The sequence below is a fragment of the Cupressus sempervirens genome, chromosome 10 (genome assembly GCF_028749045.1).
Source record: "Cupressus sempervirens isolate cs-2001-9-10 chromosome 10, ASM2874904v1, whole genome shotgun sequence".
Lineage (NCBI taxonomy): Eukaryota > Viridiplantae > Streptophyta > Pinopsida > Cupressales > Cupressaceae > Cupressus > Cupressus sempervirens.
This window is the reverse complement of record NC_143127.1, coordinates 68,662,113-68,670,732: the sequence shown is the minus strand read 5'-3', so window position 1 is coordinate 68,670,732 and position 8,620 is coordinate 68,662,113.

Sequence of the window (8,620 nt, the reverse complement as noted above, 5' to 3'; positions counted from 1 at the left end):
ATTGAGAGCTCATCTTAGTCTATCTTGAAGTTTATGAATTTTGTTTAGTTTGTAGAAGCTTTATTTAAATTTGGTTTCTATTAGCATACTAACATTTCTCATATACATTTTGGCACGCCCGGTGGGACCCCGCATGGGTCATCTTCCTTAGCTTTTTTAGTCAAGTTTTGTATGTCATTTGCTGATTTTGGCTAATTTTGCTTGTTTTTGTGATTGGTAGGATTGTATAAATTGGTTTTGTAGGTCCACATGAGCATTAAGAAGACAAAGGAACTCATAGTCTATCTCATAGTATTTGCAGATTTTTCAAGCTTATAGGTGGACAAAGCACTTGGAATTCTTCTTCCTCTTCTTGTCTATGTTCTTCTTATTCCATCTACTTCTTCTTCTTCTTCTTGTGGGAGATCTTGGCCATTTTTTTTTTAAGGAAGCAAAATCATACACACTTCTTTTTAGTGCTTAAAATGAACCCCCAAATCATACTTAAATCCATTAAAAAATTAAAAATTTGCAAAAAAGAAAAAATCTTTTAAGTGAAACTAAACCAATCTAATCATTTGCATCCTTGCAACATCAAGGTTTTAGATGCATTCATGCAAAGTTAGGAACACTTCATTTTTGGGAATTTAAAAAGAACTTCAAGTTTCCATTTCAAAAGGTTCAAAATCAACACTAAGTGCACACTAAAATCTAAATCAAACTCAAAGCATCAATCAAGGATAAAATGAACCTCATTTGCAAATATGTTAAAGTTCTTTTAAAAATCTCATGAAAACTAAGAGTCCTAAATGGTTGCCAAAATTGTCCTAAAAAGCTTTGTTATTTGTTCCAAACAAATGTCTTGTTGCAAAATCTTGAATGTTTCTTAGGTTTTTTATGCATCAAAACAATCTAGGAATATCATTTTTGGGCTTAAAACATGCAAACTAGAACACAAAATCTTGAATGAAAAGAAAAGTCCAAAGAGTCATTTTCACTTTTGAGTCCAAAAACAATCTTGAATGCTCAAAGGAAAAAACTTGAATGTTTAATCACTTGTCTTTGAATGCATGTTGCTAAAATCACTCTTGAGTGCCATGGATTAAAATCAAGTTTGTTTTTTTTATGAATGCATGATTAAAACAAAAAATCCAATCTTGAATGCCATAGATCAAATAATCATCTTTTGGGGCATAAAAAGAATCCACATTTTTGAAATCTTCTAAGTTATAAAAACTAATAAAGACGCTTTGAGTAAGTTTGTAGTTGGACTCACCCTCTTTAATCACCCATCAATTTAACCATTGGTTGCAATCTCAGTGCCATCTATGGGGATGGGTCTACCTAAGAGGGTGTTAAGTGCTCCACAAAGATCAAACTCCACTCACTTGGGTCTTTAGTGGTTTTTCTAAGTTAGAAAATTCTTTGAATGCGCATTAATCTCACTCACACTTCATTTGGGCATAAAAATTGGACAAATCTTGACGTGGAGGGCCTCTGGGCGCGCGCTTGGCAATCGAGTTTCACACATCTTTGTTTTGGGTTTAAAATAAACTCACACTCAATCTTGAATGCCTTAAAGAAAAATCAATCAATACTTGACGTGGAGGGCCTCCGGGCACATGGGTTTACCTTCTTGTTGACCCTAACTCTTCTTCTTGTTTGCATTCTTCGATCAATTTTATTTTTGACGACGCTATCAAGTTGGAATGAACTTTGTATGCCATAATCACAAGTGTCTTCAATCATAGCTTACAAAATCTAAATCATCAATTGGAAAAGAACTCTACTTTTTAGCCCAAGGTCATCTGAATCTTCTCTCCCCTTGTCGCCTTTGCAGGCCATCTTGGGTGCATAATACTAGGATCCAAAACCTTATTTTTAGTTTTAGGAGGCTTGCTTGGGGATTTCATCACCCCTTGGGATGACCTCAACTCTAGCATTCTGGTGGAGTATAAAAATCAGGAGGTGAATCCAAAGACACCTCTCTTGGAATCAAGATTTTGTCACTCAAGCTAAGCCTCAAGGAACTTTATACCCTTGAGAAGTGAAAGAGGAGAAGTGGGTTACCGCTCCTCTCGGCTGTGTGACATCTTTTTGGTTTCATCTACAGATTTGGGCCTCACGTACCTTGCGTATATCGAGGACTCCCTAGCTAAACCAAATTTCATCCTTGTAGAAAGCTTCCTAGGATGTTGGTGTGTTTGACGTGCTTGCTCCAAAATTTTGTCTGCTTGTTTGTTCATAGCTTTTGAATGAATGTTTGCCAATTTTGGTCGAAATCCCAGAAAAGTAGAAATCTCCCAACTCAAGGCATACTTAGAGTAGTCACTGCCTTATCAGAAAATCATCCAAGCTCCCTTGATGCAACCGAATCTATCTAGTTCTTTGCCTTAGAACAATCCCAAATCCAAAGTCCATCCAAATCATCCATCTAGCTAGCTAGCAACCCAATCCAAAATCACCCAAGCCTTTAAAGAGTTGTTGTCACTTTGCCAAAATTTTCTATCCAATCAATCTATCCTACCAATCAACCAATCTCACCAAGGTTATCCCTCTGATAGAGCATTGTCTAGGGTAATCCAGCTTTGTCACTTGTATCCCTCATCACCTTGAGCTAAAGGTTGGGATCCACAAGTGGTCAATCTTGTGTCATGCCCATAGGATCATTAGTCTATCCTCAAGTTGACACAGCCACCACAAAATCTAGCACATAGGAAAGAAAAATTCTCACCTTTTGACAACATGCCCTTGAAGTCTTCCATCCACAGGAAAGCCAAAAATCTCCAGCCAATCCTCCTTAGGTCTATCATGCAGCTTTGACTCTCCCTAGGAAATCTTTCATCAGCCAATCCAAAATTTGTGCTTAATCCAAATCCAACCATGACCTTCCCTGTTCATCCATATGCAAGACCCCATCCCCATCAAACTCACCATCAAAGCATGAAGTACCAATCCTATCATGATGTGTTTGGTCACATTGTCCTTGCTCCTGCCACCTCCTATTCCAATGATGATGAAAATCTTGTTGACTATGACGGGTATATTGAAAGCCTTAGAAACATTCCCCCAAGCATCCCCCAAAATCCAAGAGTTATTCCAAACTATCTAGTCATGCCATCTGATACTCCAGCTTCCCCTCCATCACCCCATCAACCAAGCTTCCAATATTCCACCCCCATCACAATAGCTATTCGTGTCAATCCACCTCCACCTTCGACACACGAGTCTCCAAGGAATCTCCTAGAGGAAATACAAGAAAATTTGCCTCCAATAGTCGATAAGCCATGTCATCTAATCCAACCATGTGAAGTAGTCAGTGATGAAGCTTCCCCATCTATAATATCACCTCCATCTCCCATAGCTATCATCCCCATACCATCCATCAAATTGCTTAAAATCCTTCCACTTCCCACAAGCATCAAAATCCCACCACCTATCAAATCCCTCCAAATCATATCCACATCTCCTCCAAGCATTTTCAAAATCTCTCATAATGACCCTTATGCATCCATCTTCTACTCACCCATCTCCACTACTGAATCTCCCATCTATCCATCCACTTCCTTTGAAGAATCCATCCCTTCACCTCCTATCGCACCATCCACTCCAAACCAATCCTATCAAGATCCTGCCCAAAAGCATGTTGACATCCCCCAAAGCATAAATGAAGATATCATCGTACGATGTCTTCCATCCATAGTGCAGTCACCATCTCCTCCATCTCCAAAACCTTGAGCCATATCTCCTCCACTACAAGATATCTTGTCATCCCACCAGCTACATCAAGATCCTATCCTTCCATCTCCCTCGCTCCATGCTTCCATCTTACCACCTATCCAAGATATTCCACCATCTATAATCTACCCTCTTGGTTCACTTACATTCATCCACGGTGGCCCTCTCTCAGTAGAAGAATTAAGAATAGTATCTCCCCATTGCAATACACCTAATAAATCACTTCTACCATTTTCTGCAAGCAAAAAGTTTCCTCAGCTTGTTCAAATTCTCAATCGATGGCATTATCAAGGTCAAGGTTTAGGACCACAAGAGCAAGGAATTAGAGAGCCTATTATTGCACAAAAAATTCTAGGATTTCATGGTCTTGGATATGTATCCAAAGGCTCACCATCTAAAGGTGTTGGTACACTACACCCCCAAACCAAGCCTATCTCCAAGCCCACCATGCCAGCCTCCCATCACTCCTTCAAGAAATCTTATGTCATCCCCCCTCCACCATCTTTGCAACCCAAAACAACCTACCATATCCCCCCTTCATCCACTAAATCCATTTTGGGTCCCTATGTCCCAAAATCTACCATCCTCCATCCTCCTATCAGCCATCATAAAAATCCTATTCCATCCATTTTTATGCAAGATCAACAAAGGCACATATCAGGGCACATCATCCATCATCATCCCCCTACATGCTCTTTCATATCCTCTCCATCTCATAAAGCTTCTCCTAACCATCTTCCAAAAGCTTACCACAGCAATGTAAATGCCAACTTCAAAATGCATAAAGCTAAAAATCCACATCCTAGGCAATCATATGTCTATTCTAAAAGACATACTCCAAAAAGGCAAAATCCAATCAAAGAATGCAAAACAATGCAAAAGCCTATGAAAAGAAAATCCAAAACCATGTGGATCCCCAAGAAAAAAGTTGAAACCCAATGCATAATGGCATCCACCATTGCTAATCTCCCATCTAGTGACTTATGTCCCCCATCTCCTAACTCCATCTTGGGTGCCTTTATCCCCAAGCATGCTTCCACAAATCCTCCATCACGCCCGCATCTACCATCTATCCCCCATATGCTCTTTTCACACCCGTTCCAACATGTGCCAATGTTGCTCTTGCAAGCATCCCCATCTCATGCTCCTTTCTAGCATTTTCATCCCTCCATCTCCTACCATCAATCCCATCTAATCTGATCTATTGCATAAATCACACATCCGGTGTACCAACAGCTAGCAACAAAATTGAACATTCCAACAGCCAGTGAAAAATCCCAAAAAAGCCAAAATAGCTGAAGAAAGCCAAAATCATTCCAGCTAAGTCCAAATTCAAAAAGTCAAAAAAGAAAAGAAAAATAAAGCGTCCACTGGTGAAAACTTGGCAATTCAAGCGCCTTGGACAAGTACCATGATGAAAACTTGGCAAACAAGCGTCATGCGTAATCCCGCCATCCCCAGCTTAGCCTATCACCCTCATGCTTTTGGTCATCTCTTGACATCCAACTCCATATTCCAATCTATCCACCTATCCTCCATCCTCCAGCTTCCATCTCACACCATCCACTAATCTTATGCAGCTTTAGCCAATCATCTCAGCTATCATCCATCTCCCTAACCCCTTTAGCTTTTTCCATCCTAGCTTCAATCCTATCACATCCATCATAAGACCTCCTTCCGCATGTTATCTTCTGATTGGGGGCACTATATTCCTTGGAGATATTGTCTTGTCCATCCTCCCTTGTCATTGGTATCTAGCTCTAGGCTATCCTCATGCAAACCCAATGTCATCTCTTTATATCCATCATAATCCTAGCTATCTACCATCCTATCCAGCCATCTCATCCTGCTCCTCTAGCTATCCTTGGTCACAAAATCTCTCATCATCATTGGATGCATCCTGCCAAATCCATATCTTTCGCTATCACCCCACCCTTAGCTTTCGCATCTTGCACAACATCGAACCATCCCGCTATCCTATCATCCTGAGCTTTTGCCTGCTTGTAACTATCTTGGTCTATTAGCTTGTACCATATCTTGATTAGCTCACCTATAAATATCTTGGTCTATCAGCTTGTACATCCTCTTAGCTTAGTACCATTGTATCTATCTAGCTTTCGTGTTCATTCCTTTTTGATTAGCATCTTGCACACATCGCACAACCCTTGGTTAGCTATTCCAATGCATCCTTTAGCTAGATTTCCTGTCACCAAAGTGTTATCTTTCTTAGTTCAGCTTGCCAGACGCATCACTCATCCAAATCCACCAGCTTAGGTGCTCTCCGATAGGTCCTTGCAGGATATAGCTTTCCTCATGTCTGATCTTGGTCCGTTAGTACCTCGTCCTACCCATCTCGTTGGCAAACTGTTCTCTTTTGGATTTTCACTTTCTTTTGATTTGGGATCTTCCCTTTTGGGTCTTGAAGTATCTTTTCCAAGCAATCTCCTTGTTCCCTCCTCAAGGTTGCCACGATCTTCCATATCATGGTATGCTGCGAATGGGGAAATTAGAGCGTAAGGTCTTGATCAGGTCTTTCATTTGTTTTTCTTTTCTGCTTGTGGGTTCTCCAATGTCGTTTCCATGCTGCTTCCTCTAGGATTCATGTGTGATGTTGGGGCAATCCTTGCGTGTTTGTTTTGAGTTAGTTTGTCAATTCTTTGGACGGTTGGTGAAAAGGCCTTGATGTTCTTGGTAACCTTGGCAATTAACCAATAGTCCTATAGCAAATCTAGTGCTCAACTACATGGTGGTACTTCTCTTTGAAGTATCCCCCCCGCTCAAAAAGCTTCAATGGTTTTCCTTCATCTCCATTATCCCCCATCCATATCCAACATCCATCTCTCCTACCCCAGCTTATGCATCAGTATCTCTTTGAATCACTCCTCACCTTTAGCTTTAGGGATCCACAATCCTAGTCTTAGGGATCCACTAATCCAAATCAATCCACCAAGCCTCATCTTTCAAGATCTACAATCCTAGTCTTAGGGATCCACTAATCCAAATCAATCCACCAAGCCTCATCTTTCGAGATCCACAATCCTAGTCCTAGGGATCTCCGAAACCCATCTTCCACCAATCTGACTCTTTGAAATCCTATTGCATCAGCTTTATAATTCCCTCATCCATCTCCCTATCCTGGATTCCTTTTATAGTGCTCCGCTCCTTCATCCTCTACAATCCTTGAAGTCTTAAGCTTGCTTCCTCTTGTGCATCTGATTCTCCTTTATCATTCTCCCATAGTGAGAGTTTGAGCTAATTCAACCCCTTCTCTTTGCCAATCTGAGTCTCCTTGCTCATCCCAGATTCTTGTACTTTTCAAGAAGCCATCGAGCCTCACTTTCTCTCCCCGCTGCCTTCTTGAGGGGGCATCTCATAGTCCATTCTCTCCTCTTCTGCTCTAGCCTTGGGCATCTTATTTTCTTATCTTTGATGCCATGCCACTTGCGGCATCACATCAAAGAGGGGCAAAATGTAGACACCTAAAAATCTTTAGAAAATAAAGTATTTTTATTTTTTGAAAAAGTCCTGATGACATCATCATTTATTAATTAATTAATTAATTAATTATTTAATTTATTTTTATGCCATTAAATCCCTTTATCTTAATTAAAAATATTTAATTAAGAAATCCCTCCCAAAAATGTTTAAATCTTATTTAAACATTATTTCCTTATTTATTAATTATTTAATTAATAAATTGACCAAAAATTCTAAAATAAATAAAAAATTTATTTTTTGCCCAAAACTTGGCCAATTTTCTTATGACCAATAACCTCTTCCAAAATTTTCTAATCCTTCTTTAATTTTAATTAAAGGCTAATCCCCTCCTTTCCTACCCCTAATCCCAACTCAAAATATTTAATTAAGATTAAATATTAATCCTCATGTTTATTAAAAAAGTTTTAATAAATATCTCTTCAACCCAAACCCTTGAAATAAATAAAACTTTATTTATTTCCCAAAAATCTAATTTATCCTCATCCTAAGAAGTTCTAGACTCTTCTAGAAAGTCTTCATCCTCATCCTAGGAAATTCTAGACTATTCTAGAAAGTCTTTATCCTCATCCAAAGTCTAGACTCTTCTAGAAGATGTCTTTAAACCTAATCCTAATCCCCTCCTAACCTTGTCACATTCCCTAAACATGGGTTAAAACTTACTAACCCAAGCCAAAGTTAACAAATATCTCCTCCTTCACCCACCCTCATTAAATGCCATCCACTTGCCTATCCCTAAGCTAATCCTAAACCATCCTAATCCATCCTCTAATCATTTGCACAAGCCTAAGCAAGCTTAAAACCCTCCTAATCAAGTCCAAGTCAAAATTGCTCTCATCACCTTCAAAATATCTCAACCATAAAACTTTATGAAGTCCACTAGGTCATAAATGACTCTTACAAGCCCTTTTATTGCTCTTACAAGTCATTATGAGGGTCTTTATGAAGATTTTATCTCTTGAGCCTCCTTTGTTGACTCATCCTTGCCCTTTCCTCCATCCTCTCACCATGTGACATGTGTCACTCCTTGATTGGATATAAGGAAGCACAATCCATGTGCTCTCCTCTCATGCAATCTGAGCTCTCCATGAGATTTTTCCCATCCTTGCATCTTAGCCCTCAATCCCTCAAGCCTCTTGCCTATAAATTGGATCCTTCCCCTTTGCAAAATAACACAATCCATGAAGTAAAGTTATAATGCTATTTTGAGAGCCAAATCCATACTAAATCCATCTATCCACACCAAAAATCCACAATCATCCATTGAAACCTTTGGAAGCATATTGAGCATACATCCTATCCATTTAGATAAAGCTACTCAACAAGAGAGCTTCTTATTGAGAGAGTCCATTAATGGCTCATATTCTCAATTGAGAGCTCATCTTAGTCTATCTTGAAGTTTATGAAT